Source organism: Bombyx mori, chromosome 17 (assembly GCF_030269925.1).
Source record: "Bombyx mori chromosome 17, ASM3026992v2".
In the NCBI taxonomy this organism is placed as follows: domain Eukaryota; kingdom Metazoa; phylum Arthropoda; class Insecta; order Lepidoptera; family Bombycidae; genus Bombyx; species Bombyx mori.
The window spans coordinates 3,761,459-3,780,869 of record NC_085123.1 but is presented as its reverse complement, the minus strand read 5'-3'; the positions used below and the strand labels follow the sequence as shown (position 1 = coordinate 3,780,869).

The 19,411-nt window shown below is 36.1% G+C and overlaps 1 long non-coding RNA gene across 1 annotated transcript; it reads left to right on the top strand.

Moving 5' to 3' along the window:
* The first annotated feature begins 5,481 nt into the window (after positions 1 to 5,481).
* On the top strand, positions 5,482 to 6,808 carry LOC134200415 (uncharacterized). Its single transcript, XR_009975335.1, has 2 exons — positions 5,482 to 5,616; positions 5,687 to 6,808. It is a non-coding gene; the product is annotated as an uncharacterized LOC134200415 (long non-coding RNA).
* The last annotated feature ends 12,603 nt before the right edge of the window (positions 6,809 to 19,411 follow it).

Here is a 19,411-nt window from a genome sequence, read left to right as displayed (position 1 = left end):
AAAATTTCATTTTACCCCATTTGGGGTAATTCACCCCGATTCCCCGACCGCTGCACTATGGTGTTACCGACTTATCTGAAGGCAACTGGGGTCTAATCGTTCGGCTGAATCTAATTTAATATTGCCTGCCTGCTATTTCTGCCGTGAAGCAGTAATGCGTTTCGGTTTGAAGGGCGGAGCAGCCGTTGTAACTATACTGAGACTTTAGAACTTATATCTCAAGGTGGGTGGCGCATTTACGTTATAGATGTCTATGGGTTGCAGTAACCACTTCACATCAGGTGGGCTGTGAGCTCGTCTACCCATAAAAGCAATTAAAAAAAAAGTTGAAAATACTTAATTCTGCATTGCTAATAAAATATTAAACAAAAACCAAGAAGGAATTTTAAATGAAAAAGCAATAATAATACCTAGTCAGGTCATAAGTATTGTCACACAGTAAAAACTTTTCTTTTAGAATGCTGGCCACAAAAAAGTTTATTGAATTCGAATTTCGAATTGTTCATGAAAATAAAAATGTATACTTTATAGAATTTTACTCATTTTTAAATATGGAGTGGACGCTTAAAGAAGACCGTGTTGCAGTTATTGCGTTGCATCGTTGCGGTTACGCGCCAATTCAAATTTTTAACATACTGAAAATTTTGAATATAACCAAAAGATTCGTTTATCGTACCATCAAACGATACAATGAAGACTCTAGTGTAGATGACAGGTCAAGAAGTGGTCGCCCTCGGTCTGTTAGGACTCCAGCAGTGAAAAAAGCTGTGAAGGCGCGAATTCAAAGAAATCCCAAACGTAAGCAGAAACTGTTGGCCCTTCAGATGGGGTTAAGCAGAACCACGGTGAAAAGGGTGTTAAATGAAGACTTAGGGCTTCGGGCATATCGAAGAAAAACAGGACATCGTTTGAATGCTCGTCTAATGGACCCGAGACTGAAGAGATGCGCGCTTTGTTGAAGCGGTACGCGGGAAAAAAATATCGGGAAATTCTTTTTTCGGATGAAAAAATTTTTACCGTAGAAGAGAGCTACAACAAACAAAATGATAAGGTGTACGCACACAGTAGTGAAGAAGCGAGCAACCGTATTCCGCGTGTCCAACGAGGTCATTTTCCATCCTCGCTCATGGTATGGTTGGGAGTTTCTTATTGGGGCTTAACAGAGGTACATTTTTGTGAGAAAGGTGTAAAAACGAATGCAGTTGTGTATCAAAATACAGTCCTGACGAACCTTGTGGAACCTGTTTCTCATACCATGTTCAATAACAGGCACTGGGTATTCCAACACGATTCGGCGCGAGCTCATAGAGCGAAGAGCACACAAGACTGGCTGGCAGCGCGTGAAATCGACTTCATCCGGCATGAAGACTGGCCCTCCTCCAGTCCAGATTTGAATTCGTTAGATTACAAGATATGGCAACACTTGGAGGAAAAGGCGTGCTCAAAGCCTCATCCCAATTTGGACTCACTCAAGACATCCTTGATTAAGGCAGCCGCCGATATTGACATGGACCTCGTTCGTGCTGCGATAGACGACTGGCCGCGCAGATTGAAAGCCTGTATTCAAAATCACGGAGGTCATTTTGAATAAACTTTAGTGTCATAAGAATCTATGTTTTGTTAAGTTCATTTTGGTATATGAATACATACATAATGAATAAACTTGTTTCAATTATTTTACATTAAACATGTGACAGAATTTATGACCTGACTAGGTACATACAATCACGGAAATTTAATATCAAATTCGCTGATTTAATAGTACTAGAGGTCCCGCAGTAGTCGAAATTCGACTATAATTAATTGGAATTGTATTTTGGAATTGGACTTTGTACACTATTATGATTGTATTTTATACTTCTATAATCACAAATATCGCCAAGACTACACTATAAAAAATATTAACAAAGACAAACAATATTTAATCTCAATTTGATCACAGACGTCAAGAACAAAAGATGACAATAAATAGTATGCATGCGTGTGTGCGTCAAATACATGTTATGTAGTGTGTGTAATGTTTTTTTTATTGATTTAATGTATCTTTTATGCATAATTTCAAAAAATATTAACATTGTGCACTCCTTCTCTATATTCTCTCTATAATTGTGGTAAATTTCATACTCCTCTATCCGCGCAATTTTCGTAAAAAGAAATACAAAGTTTTTGCTTCACGTATTAATATATAGATTATTTTTATGTTCGTATTACATATCAGAATCGAAACAATAATTATAATTATTTGATATTTTTTTCTCAATTTTTTTTTTAATTTAAAATTTTTAGTTTAGTTACTCCGCCCCCTTTATTCTAAGAGAATAGATGTAAAGTTCTTGCCGACAAAATTGTACGAAAACAGGCCACAACTATTGACGAGAATAAATATATCCTAATATGCCTGTAAAGTAATATCTAGATGTGGTACATATTATAAATAGCTCGTAAACACTCCAGGAGTACTTCCTTAAAGATTTACATTATTGGCTTCGTTATAGGAATATTGAAGTTTGTTTGCAATCATTTCTAGGAATCGCATCTTCTATATTAATTCTGAAACGTACGACGCAAATGTACGCGGAAATTCATTTTATGGACTACGTTATAAATATTTACTTTGTTGATAGTTTTGTTTACATGTTGTCTACGTTATGGATCGTAGTGACTTAGTGGTGAGTTAATTTTGTTATACAGCTGTTTGGTGGTAGGACCTCTTACGAGTCCGCGCGGGTAGGTACCACCACCTTGCCTATTTCTGCCGTGAAGCAGTAATGCGTTTCGGTTTGAAGGGCGGGGCAGCCGTATTGTAACTATACTTGAGACCTTAGAACTTATATCTCAAGGTGGGTGGCGCATTAACGTTGTAGTTGTCTATGGGCTCCAGTAACCACTTAACATCAGGTGGGCTGTGAGCTCGTCCATCCACATAAGCAATAATAAAAAAAATGCAGACGAGCTCACGGACTGCCTGTGTGCTTAATGCGAGCTTTTTAACGTTCTCGATAGCGTAAAAGTTAACTCGTCGAATTAACTTTTACGCTATCGAGAACGTTAAAGAACTCGCACTAAGCACACTGGTGTTAAGTAGTTACCGGTATCCATAGACATCGACAAAGTAAGCCCCGCCTAGTCGAAATGTCAAATGTCAACGTTACGAGGTGCCCTTAAATCTGAATCGAAACAAACGCATGAGCCCCGAACAAATAGAAGCATTTGAATTCAATGAACCTGAGACCGACAATAAAATAGGTCACTTTAAAAGTACTCACTGATACTATACTAAGTATTCAATCTACAAAAACGAATTGCATAAAAAGGAATAAAGTATTTATATTGATTATTCACTTTACAATTTAAAAAAATATATATATTTTTTTGTACTTAGAGAGAGAGAGAGAGAGAGAGAGAGAATAAATACACTTTATTGCACACCAACACAATTTACATTTAAAAAAAACAGTCAAAAAGCACATATGTACAATAGGCGGTCTTATCGCTAAAAGCGATCTCTTCCAGACAACCGTTTAATTTACAGAAATTCGGTAAAATATAAAAATATAGCAGGTATGTTGCGGTGTACCATAGACAGTACATTATGTACTTATTGTACACAAAAGAAAATACAATAAAAACAAGATTTAAAGAATGTCTAAATACTATGTACAAAGGCGAGCTTAACTCATTCTCAATACGTACATTCAAAATACGTTTTAAATAAAGTTACATTTCATTAGAAACCCGTCTATGGCCAATGGTAAATAACCATTGTATCGGCAGTTTGAGGAAAAATAAAATTATCGCTAACGACTATTCCTAGTATAACGTTTTTCACAGCTATCGTGTATCGGTATTCAGAACTGTTATTAAAAGTAGCATTTCTATCGATATTTAACGTTACTGTGAAATTAAACAATTAGTGTTATTTTTGTTTGCATTTTAAATATGCATTGTCTTACCGTTTTAATTATTAGTATTTCAAAACTTTTATAGCAAGAACTATGCATAAAACATTAGTGTTGTAAATACATACCATTAACATATTAATAAAATGTGATTTTATGAGGCTTAATGGTTATGAAAATAAAGTTATTAACGGGTAGCAACCTTTTCTAAAGGAAGCGGGAAAAATCTATGATTAGATATTCAAAAGGCCATTGACATTGAATAGGTAATGCGGCGGGAAACTGACTATACCTTAGTCTGGTAGAGTTCTATTGTTATTTTACGTAGATAGTTTAGTTTAGTTAGATAAGTTATTATATTAAAATACAGTTTTATTGTTATTGTAGTGTATGAAAATAATTAATCTATATATATAAAAATGAATTGCTGTTCGTTAGTCTCGCTAAAACTCGAGAACGGCTGGACCGATTTAGCTAATTTTGGTCTTGAATTATTTGTGGAAGTCCAGAGAAGGTTTAAAAGATTAGATAAATATGAAAATGTTCGGAATTAAATAAAAATAACAATTTTGTTTTCCCTTTGATGTGTCCCCCGTCGGACGGATTCCTTTTATTTGTTTCAAGTTTATTTTATACAAAAGTTTAGGTCTTTTATTTATCGATTGAGACATTACGAAGTCTGCCGGGTCAGCTATTTAAGTTAAGTTAAATATTAACGTTTCCCAAATATTCTCATATCACACATAAAATAGAGTGGCGAACAAGCAATAACCTGGCGAACAACTTCTGTCTTTCAAAAGAAAGAACTTCTGTCTTTAAACTAATACGATTATTTGTTCATTAGAAAAAACATAAAAAAAAACCCGTATTATTAAACAAGCGACGGAAAATATATTAAATGTTATACATATGTTTATTTCTACGTAACATCATGGCACCGAGTACGTGTTCATGTAATGAAGGGTCTAATTGTACGTTCGTGGTAGCGGCGGCTTCCTCTGTACTGTCGCGGTAATTATAGCGGTCACTCGAATGTAGTATGATACTATATGGGCAAAGGTATTAGTAATCGCGATCGGCTTAACTACGAACAATAAACATTTATTTGTAGCTTCAAACCAAAACAATAATTCGATTAAATAAAATGTGTTGGAAAAGATTTTAGGATATGTGTAGTCCAACCGCTATCGACTGAGTACATCTCAAACAATCATTAGTCATTGCATCTGTAGTTAATGCGACGTTGGTCTGTTGCCGGCAAAAGTGGAGCCATCACCAAGATCTGATAGTTAGCACTAATCAGCCAAATTTATGTTACATACGAAGAACATTACTGACATAGCATAGTTACTTATAAAACTAAGCTATTACGAAAGAAAAAAAGCGTAAAAATATCACAAAACTAGAGAGGCTGAGAGAAATACTATTCTTCTATGTGTACACGTACAGACTTGAACAAGTAACAAATGTTTTATGTACCAAAGCGATTGCAATTACAATTACGTTGGCGTCTCCTAATAGCACCGCAGTTTCGCTGAATAAACTCGAGTTATAGTTAAAATCGCAGAGTACCGGTCGACTGTTCACCAGCTGGAGTGGTACCGTGAACCGTGACAGTTACAATGAAGCTATAAATTCGTTTAATTAATAAAATGACGCTAATAGTTTTATGGAATTGTAACTTCCAGATAAATCTTTAATTGGATAATTATTGCCGGTATGTGATCGTAAAATGTATTAGCTCTTTCTATTAGCAGGTGCATTTTTGTTTATTTTATTTTTTATAGGAAGGAAGGATTAGTGGTGGCCCAAAGGCTCAGCCAGGAGGAATGGAATTTGCCAGGAGGAATTTGCTAAAAGCTACCCGAGCGCCTCCAAAGGAGACTTAGCTACTTAAGAGCAGCTGCTTCGCGAACGAATCTACTGCCGGTACAAAATCGCGACCCACTGAGAAGATCCGGAGAGAAACTCAGCGGGCTGATGTATGGGATTGGTTGCACGTCGAACACTTTGTCGAGTTCGATAAATATAGTTACCGGGGTATTTTTATTTATTCGAAGAAAGAGATCTATTGGAACATAATTAGTGGGAAAAACTCTAGAAATTTTCACCACGGCGGTGCGCTGGTTCAATGTTTTTGAAGGAAGTTTTTGCGGGGGCGAGTACCGCTAAAGATGCACAAAAAGAGGGGCAGGCCGAGGCTAGGTTATGAGGAGTAGACGTACCTGCCAACCCGTCGCTAGCTTCTTCCAGGCTGCAGAATGCAGAACGTCACTGCTGGACGACGCGTAATGGCGGCGGCTGGCCTGACGACTTGACACGGCACTCTTCTAAACTATTTGTCCATAAAACTGATATACCTCTCAAGCAACGAGGAATATGATCGTCAGTAAGAGTTCGTAATTTAAGATTATAGAAAATTAATAAGAGTCCATAAAAATAAAACAAGCCGCGTGTGTGTGTACAGCGCGTGCGGTGTGGTCGGCGATAGTCTTCTTTTTTTATTTTTGACTTTTGCTTTTATGTTTTTTTTTTATAACTGGCCATGCGATATTATGCCTACTCTCATTAAAAAAGAACCAATAATATTGTTTGAATATTCTTGACAAAGACATCTCACAGTTACATCAAATGGTATTTTAATGGTCGAGTTTCCGCAGAATCGTTAATATAATGTGTTGATTCTTGATACTTACGTTCCAAATAATCGGATAGCCATAATAATATATTACGTTAAAAATATTATTAATCATATTATGGATTACAGTTTATTATGATACTTTTCCGTTTCGTAATAATGAATCAACAAAAACAAATCATTTATGATAGGTAATGACATTTATAACATAACAAAAAAAACATCTAAAAAGAAGTAGCTGGGAATCTTAATTATATTAAAAAGCATTACTGAATTACTGTTTTTTTAAACATAGATTTAGCAACAAATAAAGGAATTCTAACCATTCTAGTTGAACCGGCTTCTCTATTCTGAGACGTGTTTTTTTTTAATTGTAATTTAATTTTATTCTAAAGGTTTCAATTATTGGAACCAATATCGCTGTACCGAAATGTTGCTTTACCGTTCACGCTCTGTGAATAGGTTCGATACATTTCGATACATTTTCTTGCTATTTTTTGATAATTTTTTACTTATTCTTTTGGTGAACTCACATTTCATCAGGTCTGTTTGTACTGGTGTAAACTGAATGCCGGAGACTATCCATAGACTATAGAACGTGTTTTCGTCACCCACCTTGGGATATGAGATCTTAAATCTTCCTATAGAATGCGAAACTGCTTCACAGCGTACACAGAAGGATGATACGTCACGTGCGGAATAGCAAACCAAACTAACAGTTGATTTCCTTTTATCCTTTTGATACTAATCAGGTTATTAGAGCTAAGCTAAGTTAAGAAGTAAAGTTATTGTATTGTCATCGGACCCGCGGACATGATGCGCGAGCAATTTTTCAAGTTAATAAGACGTCTGGATGGCAGTGGAAATGAGGTTAAAAATTCCGTTCAATGATACAAACACCGAGCTACCAAAAGCATGTTAAAAACAGACAAAACGGGGAAACAAAATGAGTTCATGCTTTGTAAAAGAAACCTACGTTTCTATGAATATCTTAAAGGTTTATGTTCTGTCATAATTTAATTTAACCAAATATGTAGTTAGTGAATTTCAGCACAGAAAACGATTTTATAATTAAAAGTCATTTCAAAGCGCACATGTTAATGAACTGTACAGTCCAGAACATACTCGAATTTCAAAGGCTAAAATATAATTAGTTTTGACAGTCAGAAACTTAACTATGAAGCTTAATTAAATTTGCAGCTCTTTCTGCGAGAAACCCGGCATGGAGGGCTTTTCCGGAAAAGCTTTTTCGGCTTTTAGTTTTGAAACCACTTCGTGAAAATCTCGATATGAAAGCTAACTCACTTGGGATTATCACGCTTGCATAAACTTTGTTACCAAACTACGAATGTCAGACTCGAATCTATCCATCGCACATTATACCAATAATGTCTTTTACAGGCTATTTTTTTTAAGAGATTTTATGACCTGGTAACTGAGACCTTTAAGTCATGTCTTATTTTAATTTATATTATTCATATTTTTATGAAAAATGATATTATGGAGTGAAATGAAATGAAGATGATTAATTTGAGACACTAATCAACTGGGATGAAATTAAATGAAATGAATTGAGATGATATGGGATGAAATATAATCTCAGTAAAATGGTGGTCATTTACTAAGATTTTTTCAGTGGACTTTTTGGAGGATCCCGAGAAGTTACGTCCAGCGGCTTTGTTTCATTTTCCCACATTTGAGCACTTTCACAGATATTAAACATTTAATAAACCACCATTATTACACATTTTAACCCGAAGAAACACTAAATAGACAAAATAAAACAAATCACACAACTTCACTCCTCGCGTTCCCGCCAAAAAGTTTTTTACAGGCTACTACTACTGATCCGTGACTACCCGTAAACTATTTGAAAAATTAAAATATATTTAGTAAATAAATAGGCAGGGAAAAACGTTTTTTTCGTATTTTATCTGGACTTGTGTGTTACAATATATTTTAACATAGTTAATTTACATTTGATTATACAAGTGTCATTTTGTTCGCTAGATTGTTGTTATTGGAACGAAGTTCCTTATCGCGCGTTGTGAAAGGGGGCTAGACGGAAAAAATTCTTACGAAAAGTTGTCACGACACTTTTTAGATCCGTCATTCTGACCAATCAACGTGTAGGCGCTTATCGCGTGACATTGCTCGTATCCGATTGGTCCGCGTAATGAGTACAGTTTCTCGAGATAGCGTTTCAACAATAGTAATTTAGTTCATAGTATTGTTTTTTTCTTCTTCATAATGCCGTAATTTATTATTACAACTTAAAAAAAAAATTACAATTCCTTCACTAATTAATCGAAAGGAACTTCGTTCCATCCGGGTGTCCCTTGACACCTCTGAAGTTTTTTTTTATAGGTAACATAATCCGATTACTGTAGACATTTTGGAACTTCTTTTTGGTTAATTTAGTGTTTCTTTAGACTTAAATGTGTAATAACGGTAGTTTATTAACTGTTTATCATTCGTGAAAGTGCATAAATGTGAAAAAATTAAACAGTCGCTGGACGTGGCTTCTCGGGTATTTCCGAAAAGTCTACTAAAGTCTCTGAAAATAACCACAATTTTACGGAAACTTTATTTCATTTATATTATTTTTCACTCCATATTATATTTTATATAACAAAATTTAAAAAAGATTAGACTGTATAGTGTGATTGATACCTTACTCTTTTCCGGTGGAAAATAGGAACTCAATCATTTGAGACAGAAACTCAATCGAAAAATGGCGGGTAAGAATTTTACTTTTTATCTTTTTGTTTTCAAAAGGTATTGGTACAAACAGTACTGGAAAAGAGATTTTACTGTAACTTTTTACTTTTAAAATACGAGTAAAGTATTATTGTATTTACCCGACTTAATATTCAAGTTAGCTGTAAAATTGTATATTATATTTTTAAGAAAACTGGCAAAGATCAGCTACGACTTTCACCAATGATTTTAAAGAATTGTCAAAAGTCGTAAAAAAATTAAAATAACGTCAATCATTCAAAATCCATAAATAAAAGTAGCTTTTATTGGCTTTTATTGCCCTTGTAGGCAGACGAGCATGCGGCCCACCTGATGGTGAGTGGTTACCGTCGTCCATAGACTTCAGCAATGCCAGGGGCAGAGCCAAGCCGCTGCCTACCGTTGAGTACTTCTCCACAAGCCTCGTTTGAAAAAGGACAAGTCATAGCGCTCGAAAAACGCCGTGCAGGGGAGCTCATTCCAAAGCCGGGTGGTACGTGGCAAAAAAGATTTCTGGAAACGTACTGTGGATGACCGCAGTGGCTCCAGGTAGTATGGATGAACTCTACTCCGGTGGCGGGCGGTGCGATAGTAAAAACGAGATGATGGAATCATCTCAAATAATTCCCCAGAGCACTCCCCATGGTACATACGGTACAAAATGCAGAGAGAAGCGAAGTCCCTCCGCAGACCCAGAGATTTCAAACGATCCGTGAGAACGGGATTATCGACAATCCGAACGGCCCTCTTCTTTATGGAGTCAAATGGAAGTAGCTGGTATTTGGGAGCCCCAGCCCAGAGGTGGCAACAGTACTCCATGCGAGGCCGGACTTGTGCTTTATAAAGCAAAAGTCTTTGTCCAGGCTTCGCTCTGTTGAGGACTCCCAGCATTTTGGACGCCAACTTCGCTTTGCCCTCCAAATGACTCCGAAACTGGACATCGCTCTAAATGTAGACCTCAAGTATCCCGATACTCGTGGAAGGCTTCAGGGATACTCCTTGGAATTGCGGCGCCTTGACAAAGGGGTCCTTCTTCGCAGTGAACGCGCAAACTTGTGGAACGCGCAAACTGGACGTGACTTCTCGAGTTCGAAAAATGCATTGAACTCTCATTAAATTTCCTCTATTTAACTAAGAGGTTATTTCATTTTATCTCATCGCACTAGTAGGTGTGACGTCTCTTCTCACCTCATTTCATGATTTGATTAAATCCTCTATTTCATACAATAATTACACTTCATTGCGTTTCTCTTCACTTTCCACTTAACAACCATGGTTACTTTGGCCTTTCATTACAAAAGTATGGGCTATGTGCCCTTTGCTTGTCCAATGGACAAATTGACAAATCAGAAGAAATCTACGGCTCTGCCAAATTATTACTTTATCAGACCGATTACACGTTTGACTTAAACATGACAGTGTTTTATAAATGCATTTTGTCAATTTTGAATTAACTGTACATTTATAAACGATTTTCGTAGAAGTACCTTGCCAATATCATTATAAATAATGTAAGGTTATCATTATAACCTCTTATTACACACTAGTCTAATATCACATCTTCGGTTCTATCTCGGTTATTTTTTCAAAAATGTTTGCTTTTAAGGAATCAATGACATTTCCTCTAAAGTGTCCTAATCTGTCTCATTCACACTTATCTTGAATTCAAAAGACAGTACGAACGCCATTGGATTGCCTAAGATAAAAAGGTCGGTAACCTGAATGACGTACATAAAAAAATAATATGACTAACACGTTTTTTCATTACATATAACATTTTATAAATATTATTAGTGATTACGAATAAAACTGATTTCGCTTCTCGGAATTTGCAATTATTATCGACGCGCATTAATGCCGTTGAATAATGTTATTTTGTTATATTACATACCAAAACCATTTTATTTAAAGACTAGAATTTAAAATTATAATTTGTAGAATATATGGACCGTTTATTTTGAAAGTGGTGTAAGTCCATTTTTGAGAAAAATGAGCTATCACGTACCTAATTCATGCTTAATTTAATGTATTTTTTATATATATAACTAGTCCGTGTTTAATTTCTCAAAAAAAATACCATGTTTTGTACAACTTAAAATCGGTCGGTAAATAAAATTGCATAATCATCTATTATGAAAGTGGTGTAAGTCCAATTGACCGAGGTAGGTGACATAGCCAGACCTCATACATTATGATTTGCCTGTATTTTTAAATCAACAAATATAGTAACCTTTAATTTTCTCGAAACAAAAGAAAATGGACTTACACCACTTTCAAAATAAACGGTCCATATGTTAGAAAGGCATATTCTTAAATTATAGTTTTTTATTTCGTATTTCATTACGATTAAATCGACTAAAAGTCAAATCTTATTAAATGATTTAGAATTTTGAAATGATGGAAAAGATTAATTGACAGACAGAAGGGATTTGTTTGTTAAATCGGTGTTGTTGCTTAATGCTAACAAATTAATTCACAACACAGTGAAGTATTTCAAAGAGAAAAGATAGGAAATTTTAGTGAGGTCACGCGGCAAACCCACGTGGCATTCCGATCTTTGAAGAAACACTAATTGCTTTAAACAGAAATTCTACGCAATCCGCTTGTTGCCTGATTAATATTTACATTTTCTTGATTCATAAAACGCCAACCATTTATTGCGAGCGTTTCAATTCTAATGCCATTAAGAGTGCAACACTATTATGTTTTCAACATTCTTATTCTCTAAACAAATTTCATTTCACGCTGGCTTTGTGGTCTGAAGCGTTTTCTCTGAATCCGCAACATCATTTTTGCGCCAGATATAATAAGAAAACAAGGCCATTTTACTCGGAGAAAATTTCAAAAATATTATCATTTCATGAAATGATATTTAAGCAAGCATTTTCTGGTAAGCTCATGTTTTTATTTAAATTAAACATTCGTTCTAAACCAGAGATACGAACATCAGAATACCTAACTGACATATTATTATATTCTGAGAATAACATGACTGATGGATTCCTGTTAGAATTACTAACACTTCATTATCTGCACTTCTAAGGATCGATATGCAATGTCAACTGTATCTAATTGTCTATTTACAAGCGAAATGAGTTATCGGTAATTTATTTGGCGTTTAAACATAACGGTACAATAAAGAAATGTGTGCACTTTTATTGTTCTAGACGAACAGATGGATGATCTTATGGTCCACGTGGTACTTAACCTAAACGTTAGGTTTTTTTTTATTATTTAAATATTCACCTCAACGTTAAATGGCCACTTATGTGGATTTAATTTTTTTTAAATGAATTTCTGTTTTTGCATATTTTTTTTACTTAATGAACTGTTTTAATGTAAAATGAAAAATCATAATAAATAATAAACTAAATTCATGTTTTTTGTACATACTTAAAAACAATTTTTTTTTTGATACGCGAGTACGGACCTGTGTGCTTAGTGCGAGTTTTTAAACTTCTCGATAGCGTAAAAGTTAACTCAAATTTTTATGCAGTTGAAACAGCGCCCCTAACGACATACGTAGGAGAACATCAAATGGACATGAGCTTCTTGAAATAAACGTAACTCGATATCATGCGAAATGTGACGAACAAACTGTTTTTCCATCATACACGTATAGTTCGTATCTAATCTAAATGAATTCGGAGAATGAAAAACAATTATTGGGCTAATTATATTGATAGTGAATTGAAACCTTCAACAGGTTCCACGAAGTAATCCTCCATTACAACAGCAACAATGAGTTTGTTTGTTTTTAAATTAAAAAAACTTTAGAGTTGAATCACAACAGCAATAATGCGTTCAAATCGTTTGCTGATAGCTCCAAATTCGAATGTAACTTAAAAGAATAATTTTTCTGTATTACGTATGTATATGCGTGTTTTGATTTTGAACTCTCAATATTATTAACATTTTGTAATTAGGTTTATTTTTTCATACTGTGGCGTCCGTTGTCTTCGGAGCGGTCGTCGTTTTTATGTTAGTTTAAAGGCTCATTTCCTTTGTTTCAGTAAATATCTCGCAAACTATTTCTATTCGCTGATAAAGCAGACTTGGTACATCTTTCAGGAGGGGCGGAACGGGAGAGGAAGAGCTCTTCTTCCCTCTCGGCGCCGTGCCGCCGCCGCCGAGCTGGTGTTAAGAGGAGGACGTTCGTCCAGCTCAGGCCCCTATGAGGAGGCAGTCTCCTCCCGGTGATGGTCACGGGGCTAACTCAGGGGGTTGAGGCTGCGCCGCACGATACCGTCACTCTAGCGCGCTGGCACCGGGAGGACGGGACGGCGCGTCGGCGGCTGCGGACTGCGATGCGGTCAGCGTTGTCGTCGTCGCTGTCGTCGCCAAATATACTGTGGAAGAGCAACCCGGTCGGCGGTGTATCGCGTTCAGACGTGGCAGGCTGGTTCTGACCCAGCGGGGTTTCCCGGAACACCAGCGGCATCACCCGGGCGGCCTGGTAGGGCCGCCGTACCGCGAAGACCGGCGTCTTTGGTCTTGGACTATCGCCTCGACGACCCGTCGGTCGGGCGTCCTCGGGGTGGCGCTGCGCCGGTTGTAGTGTTGACCGCGGGAACCCTCCTACTCTGACCGGGTTCTGACCCCGGACGGAGATCGGACGTCGGGTGTAAGAGTGCAGGGGAGTCGTTTAGTGCGGTAGGGCCCTAAAACTCCTTGGGCCCGCGGTCTGCTCCCCACATCTGCAGATCGTCAAGTCCCATATACCACGCGCGCCCCCTAGGCGCGGTAGCCTCGAAGGAGGTTCGGAAAAAAAAAGACTTGGTACAATAAGTTGAAATCAGATCTCTTCCGCGAGTTCACCTACCAACCTACCATGTAGGTTCATTATTAATACATAACCTACACTTGTATCCTTTTCGCGGTTTTATTTATTAAAATTAAGTGTAACTTAAAGGTGTTTTTTTCCAAACCTGTTTGTTAGTTCCAAGACTAAAAAACGACTATAAACGTTTGGTAATACATTAATAATCAAAAAAAATTACATTATAATTTGAGTGTACCGATTCAACTTTTATAGTTTATGATGATAAAATTCCAAGAAACGCTCGGACGTTTCTTAATATTTTTTTAATTAATGTAGGTAATTTGAAATTTTATTGAGCTCGTGTTCTCGTGAACTTGAATTGTTACTTTATAAGAAGTCATATAAAAAAATTGAAAAAAGTCGCTATAAGCCAGTTTTTGTGGCATTCATCCAAGGGCGGATCCAGGGGGGGGGGTCATGGGGGTCATGACCCCCCCCTGAGCTGGTCCCAGGACCTAGGTGGACCACATATTGAACATAATGATTTAAGGACACAATACTTAGTCTGGCCATAAATTCTGTTACAATTAAAAATAAACAAAATATTACATTTGAATTTGGAATCTGTCATTTTTATTTGATTGCTCATTGAGTTTTCTCATTTTGGCGCCAATACATTGTACAATATTTTGAGATATTAAAATGGAGTGGGGTGATAAAGAAAACCGAATCGTTGTGATTGCATTACGCAAAGTAGGTATGGAGCCAAATGCAATTTTTAAAACTCTCCATACGCTTGGTATTAGTAAAATGTTTGTGTACCGGGCTATTAATAGGTGCAATGAGACCTCCTCTGTTTGTGACCGAAAAATATCTAGCCGTCCACGTAGTGTTCGTACGAAAAAGGTGGTCAAAGCAGTAAGGGAAAGAATTCGAAGAAATCCTGTCCGAAAGCAAAAGATTTTATCTCGGGAGATGAAGACAGCACCGAGAACCATGTCGCGTATTTTAAAAGATGACTTAAGACTTGCAGCCTATAAGAGATCTAGTGGTCATTTCTTAACTGATAATTTAAAAGAGAATGGGGGGTAAAATCGAAACAACTAGCAAAGGGAGGTCATAGAAAAATGTTGTTTACGGATGAGATTTTTTTTACAAGTGAGCAACATTTTAACAAACATAATGACCGTATTTATGCTCAAAGCTCTAAGGAAGCTTCCCAATTAGTCGACAGAGTGCAACGTGGGCACTATCCGACTTCAGTGATGGTTTGGTGGGGTATTAGCCATGAAGGAGTGACTGAGCCATACTTTTGTGAAAAAGGTATCAAAACATCGGCACAAGTGTATCAAGATACGATTCTTGAGAAGGTAGTGAAGCCCCTTAACAACACCATGTTCAATAATCAAGAATGGTCCTTCCAGCAAGACTCGGCGCCAGGTCATAAAGCTCGGTTTACGCAGTCTTGGTTGGAAACGAACGTTTCGGACTTCGTCAGAGTTGAAGACTGGCCGTCGTCTAGTCCCGATCTTAATCGGCTGGATTATGATTTATGGTCAGTTTTAGAGAGTACGGCTTGCTCTAAACGCCATGATAATTTGGAGTCCCTAAAACAACCCGTACGATTGGCAGTGAAAGCTTTTCCCATGGAAAGAGTGCGTGCTTCTATTGATAACTGGCCTCAACGTTTAAAGGACTGTATTGCAGCCAATGGAGACCACTTCGAATAAGCTTTTTATACTTTAAATTGTTTTATATTTATGTATTAAACTAACACACTGTAAAAATAATAAATGTTATTTGCAATAGAATTTTTTTTTTCCTTTATTTCAGTATTTATGGCAAGACTAGGTATATTGTTGCTCCTTAATTAATTTAATATAATATAATAACTTTGTATGATGGCAAATGTTTGGGAACGAACGCATCAAAAATTTGAATTTTACCGCGCCACACTCGCGCGCGCTTGTCGACTACGTAACGTCTAGCTAGGCCTACCCTCAAATTGAATCCTAACCTCAATCGGAATCGGAACGACTAAACTTCAACATATCATAACATAGTTCTAAGTTAAAAAACTAAAATTTCTTTATACCTTTAATGTGCTTATAATAAAATACCTACTTTTTACCTGTATCTATTGTTATCAAAATTAAATTATAAGTTCTTGACTTGACCATGACTATGTGACCCCCTCCTGGCACCAAAGCTGGATCCGCCCTTGCATTCATCTAATTGATATTAATTTTAAGACGTTGATAGGGCTAGACGCTGCCCGCGGTTTCACTTGTTTATGTATACGACTATGGACCCCAAGGCATGAAACATACAGCCCGATTACCTTTTGGGTGAAATGACGTTCAGATGGTTTTTTTTTTTTATACTTTTTCCTTATTCTTTTAAATATATCATTATATCTATTTTAAATAAATCATTAATTATTTCTTTTTAATCTATTGGCCATGATCACTATCTAATTACTACATCAGAAGTTGTATTACTGTAACGGAAAAGTTGACGTTTGCCTACGTTTGCCGCTAGGGGCGCTGTTCCAACTGCATACAAATTTTAGTTAACTTTTACGCTGTCGAGAACGTTAAAAAACTCGCACTAAGCACACAGCTGATGATATAAGGAGTAATTTAGGTAGCTTTTTTTAGACTAGCTTCGCCCCGCAGCTTCATCCGCTGTACGACATAACCGCGGGTAACATCACGGGACTCAGCTATCAATAATAAAATTTAATATTTCCGGAACGAAGCGAGGGCGGGTCGCTACTATCTTGCACAAGTTAATTTTTATTAAAAATATTTATTTAAATATTTCAAAAAAAAAAGGTAGTTCTTCTGACTAATATGGTGGTCCGTAACCCAGTTTCTTGAGCATTAATAACAATAACATTATTTCTTATTCATAAATTTATGTGAATTATAATTATTACGAAAGAATATTAGTTGTTTCTTTACACCAAAAAAAAAATGATACTAATATTTACGATTGTTAATTTATAAATAAAAAAATATGGTATATGGTAAAAGTACCATATTAATCAGAATGTCACACATATTGTTAATGAAACGTTTTTTTTAGAAAGCCTCGATAGACAGGTTTAAAGGCCTGACATCAATGACGAAGAATATTTATTTATTTTTTATCTATGTTCAATTTTACTTTTTGCCATAATTTTGTTTATTGTTAAAAGTTTAAACGTACTTGATAATATTTATGTAGATTTTTAGTTTTTTTTAGAGATTTTATGAAATGAGATACTTACACAAAAAATATAATATATTGTCGAGTATCATAATTTTTTTTTATTGCTTATGTGTGTGGACGAGCTCACAGCCCACCTGATGTTAAGTGGTTACTGGAGCCCATAGACATCTACAACGTAAATGCGCCACACACCTTGAGATATAAGTTCTAAGGTCTCACTCAGAATAGTCACAACGGCTGCCCCACCCTTCAAACCGAAACGCATTACTGCTTTACGGCAGAAATAGGCGGGGTGGTGGTACCCGTGCGGACTCACAAGAGGTCCTACCACCAGTAATTATAATTTAATTATAATTATCATGCTGTGATTGACTAGATTTAAGCTTTTATAAAACAAAACGTTCATAATAAAAATACTTATGATAATTGATATTGTTAAGTGCCATATCATGCGGTTTTTAACTAGATTTAGTTTCTATGAAACGAGACGTACAACGTTTATTAAAAAGTAATTAATATTGTGATAATTGATATTGTGAAGTGCCATATCATGCTGTGATTGACTAGATTTAGATGTTATGATAAGCATCATATGCATTTACTGTGATTTTAATAAATAATTGACTGATTTTTCTAACTAGAATTTAATTTCTATCCCTAATTCTGATTCATACGGCCCCAAAAATTTTAAAGTTAATTACAATCTCGGAAACCATTTTATCAAAAAGTGTGCCTTTTTGAGACATTGTATCTTAAGTTATCATCTTTCGTAAAAATATGTTTTATAAGCTTAAATGTGAAAAAAAAATTAGGAGGCCATATGAATCAGACAAAGAATGCCATTCCGGAGAAACACTTTAATCTCCGGCTCCGGCTAACCAGCAATGAGGGACACTGCTATTATCTAACTAAACTATTATAAGGAAAGAGAAAACAAAAAAACGGAAAAAAACACTAAGAAAACTAACTGATCAAAATTGAATTGAATTATAGTTACCTATACCTATAATCAATGAACATAGGCAATTATCTAATGGATTTACCGGTTATTTAAATAACTCCCTTTTACCAGTAAAGCTACTAGTAAAAGGTTCACCGAAATCCCAACTATTGAAAACCTACACAATTGCAATATTGAAGAAAATTTAAAAATAACATAACAAATTAAGTTAAATGAAGGAATGGTTACACGGGAACCCCACTAAATACTAACACTAACTTTACTAATAGCAAATTATAAATAAAAGCAATAATCAGGATAACTCAAAATAATGGATGGATAAATATGAGACCACTTATGAAGGTAGGAAGGTCGGCATTAAAATTTGAACTAAGCTATTGCTCAACCAAAATGTAATACTATAAGGGGGTAAATAAAAAAGAACAAGCAAACGTAAATTATTTTCGATGACAGCGCCACTTGTTTTTATTAAACGCGGGTAGAACTAAATTAATGTGGTAAACTAGTGAAATAAAATTACTGCTATTGTAGGTTGATTTTAATGTTACTATGAATGTAGATTAATTTTTAGAATAATTTTAATGTATAACTAACTAACTGTCTAAACTTAATCTACTAGCGGTAGGGGGTTCCAACGCCAACAACCTTCTACGTAGACTGGTTTATCGGGCTTAGCGACCGCCCCGTCTAACCCCGAAGGGTAGGAGAGGATTGGGGATGACTCGGTGGCGCTAACGTTCGTTGGTTTTCTTAGTAAATAAAACGGTAACGCAGCTTACACAGGTTGGTCGACACCTACCCGTATTAAACTAACCGCTTAAGGAAAGAAGTGTCGATCCACTTACCTGGTCCCGGGTCCTTCGTGTCACTGTTCGGCGCGTTTCCACTCCGGCATAGCAACTCCAGATGTACACGCACGCTTTAGGCACTCACAATTGCACAGCACAAACAATAGATCTTTTGACACAAGTAGATGATGTAATCAAAATTCGCTTAGAATCGATTCTTAATATGCAGCTGAACGAGCCAATCTGGACTCAAGCATCCTTACCCATCCGTTATGGCGGGGTTTAGGGATTCGCAAAATTTCTAGTGTCGCTTTACCAGCCTTCCTATGTTCTGTCCATAGTTCAGCAAATCTCTTAAGTAAAAATTTTACGGGCATCCCCTTCAAACTTTGAGATTGCTGGCTTAGA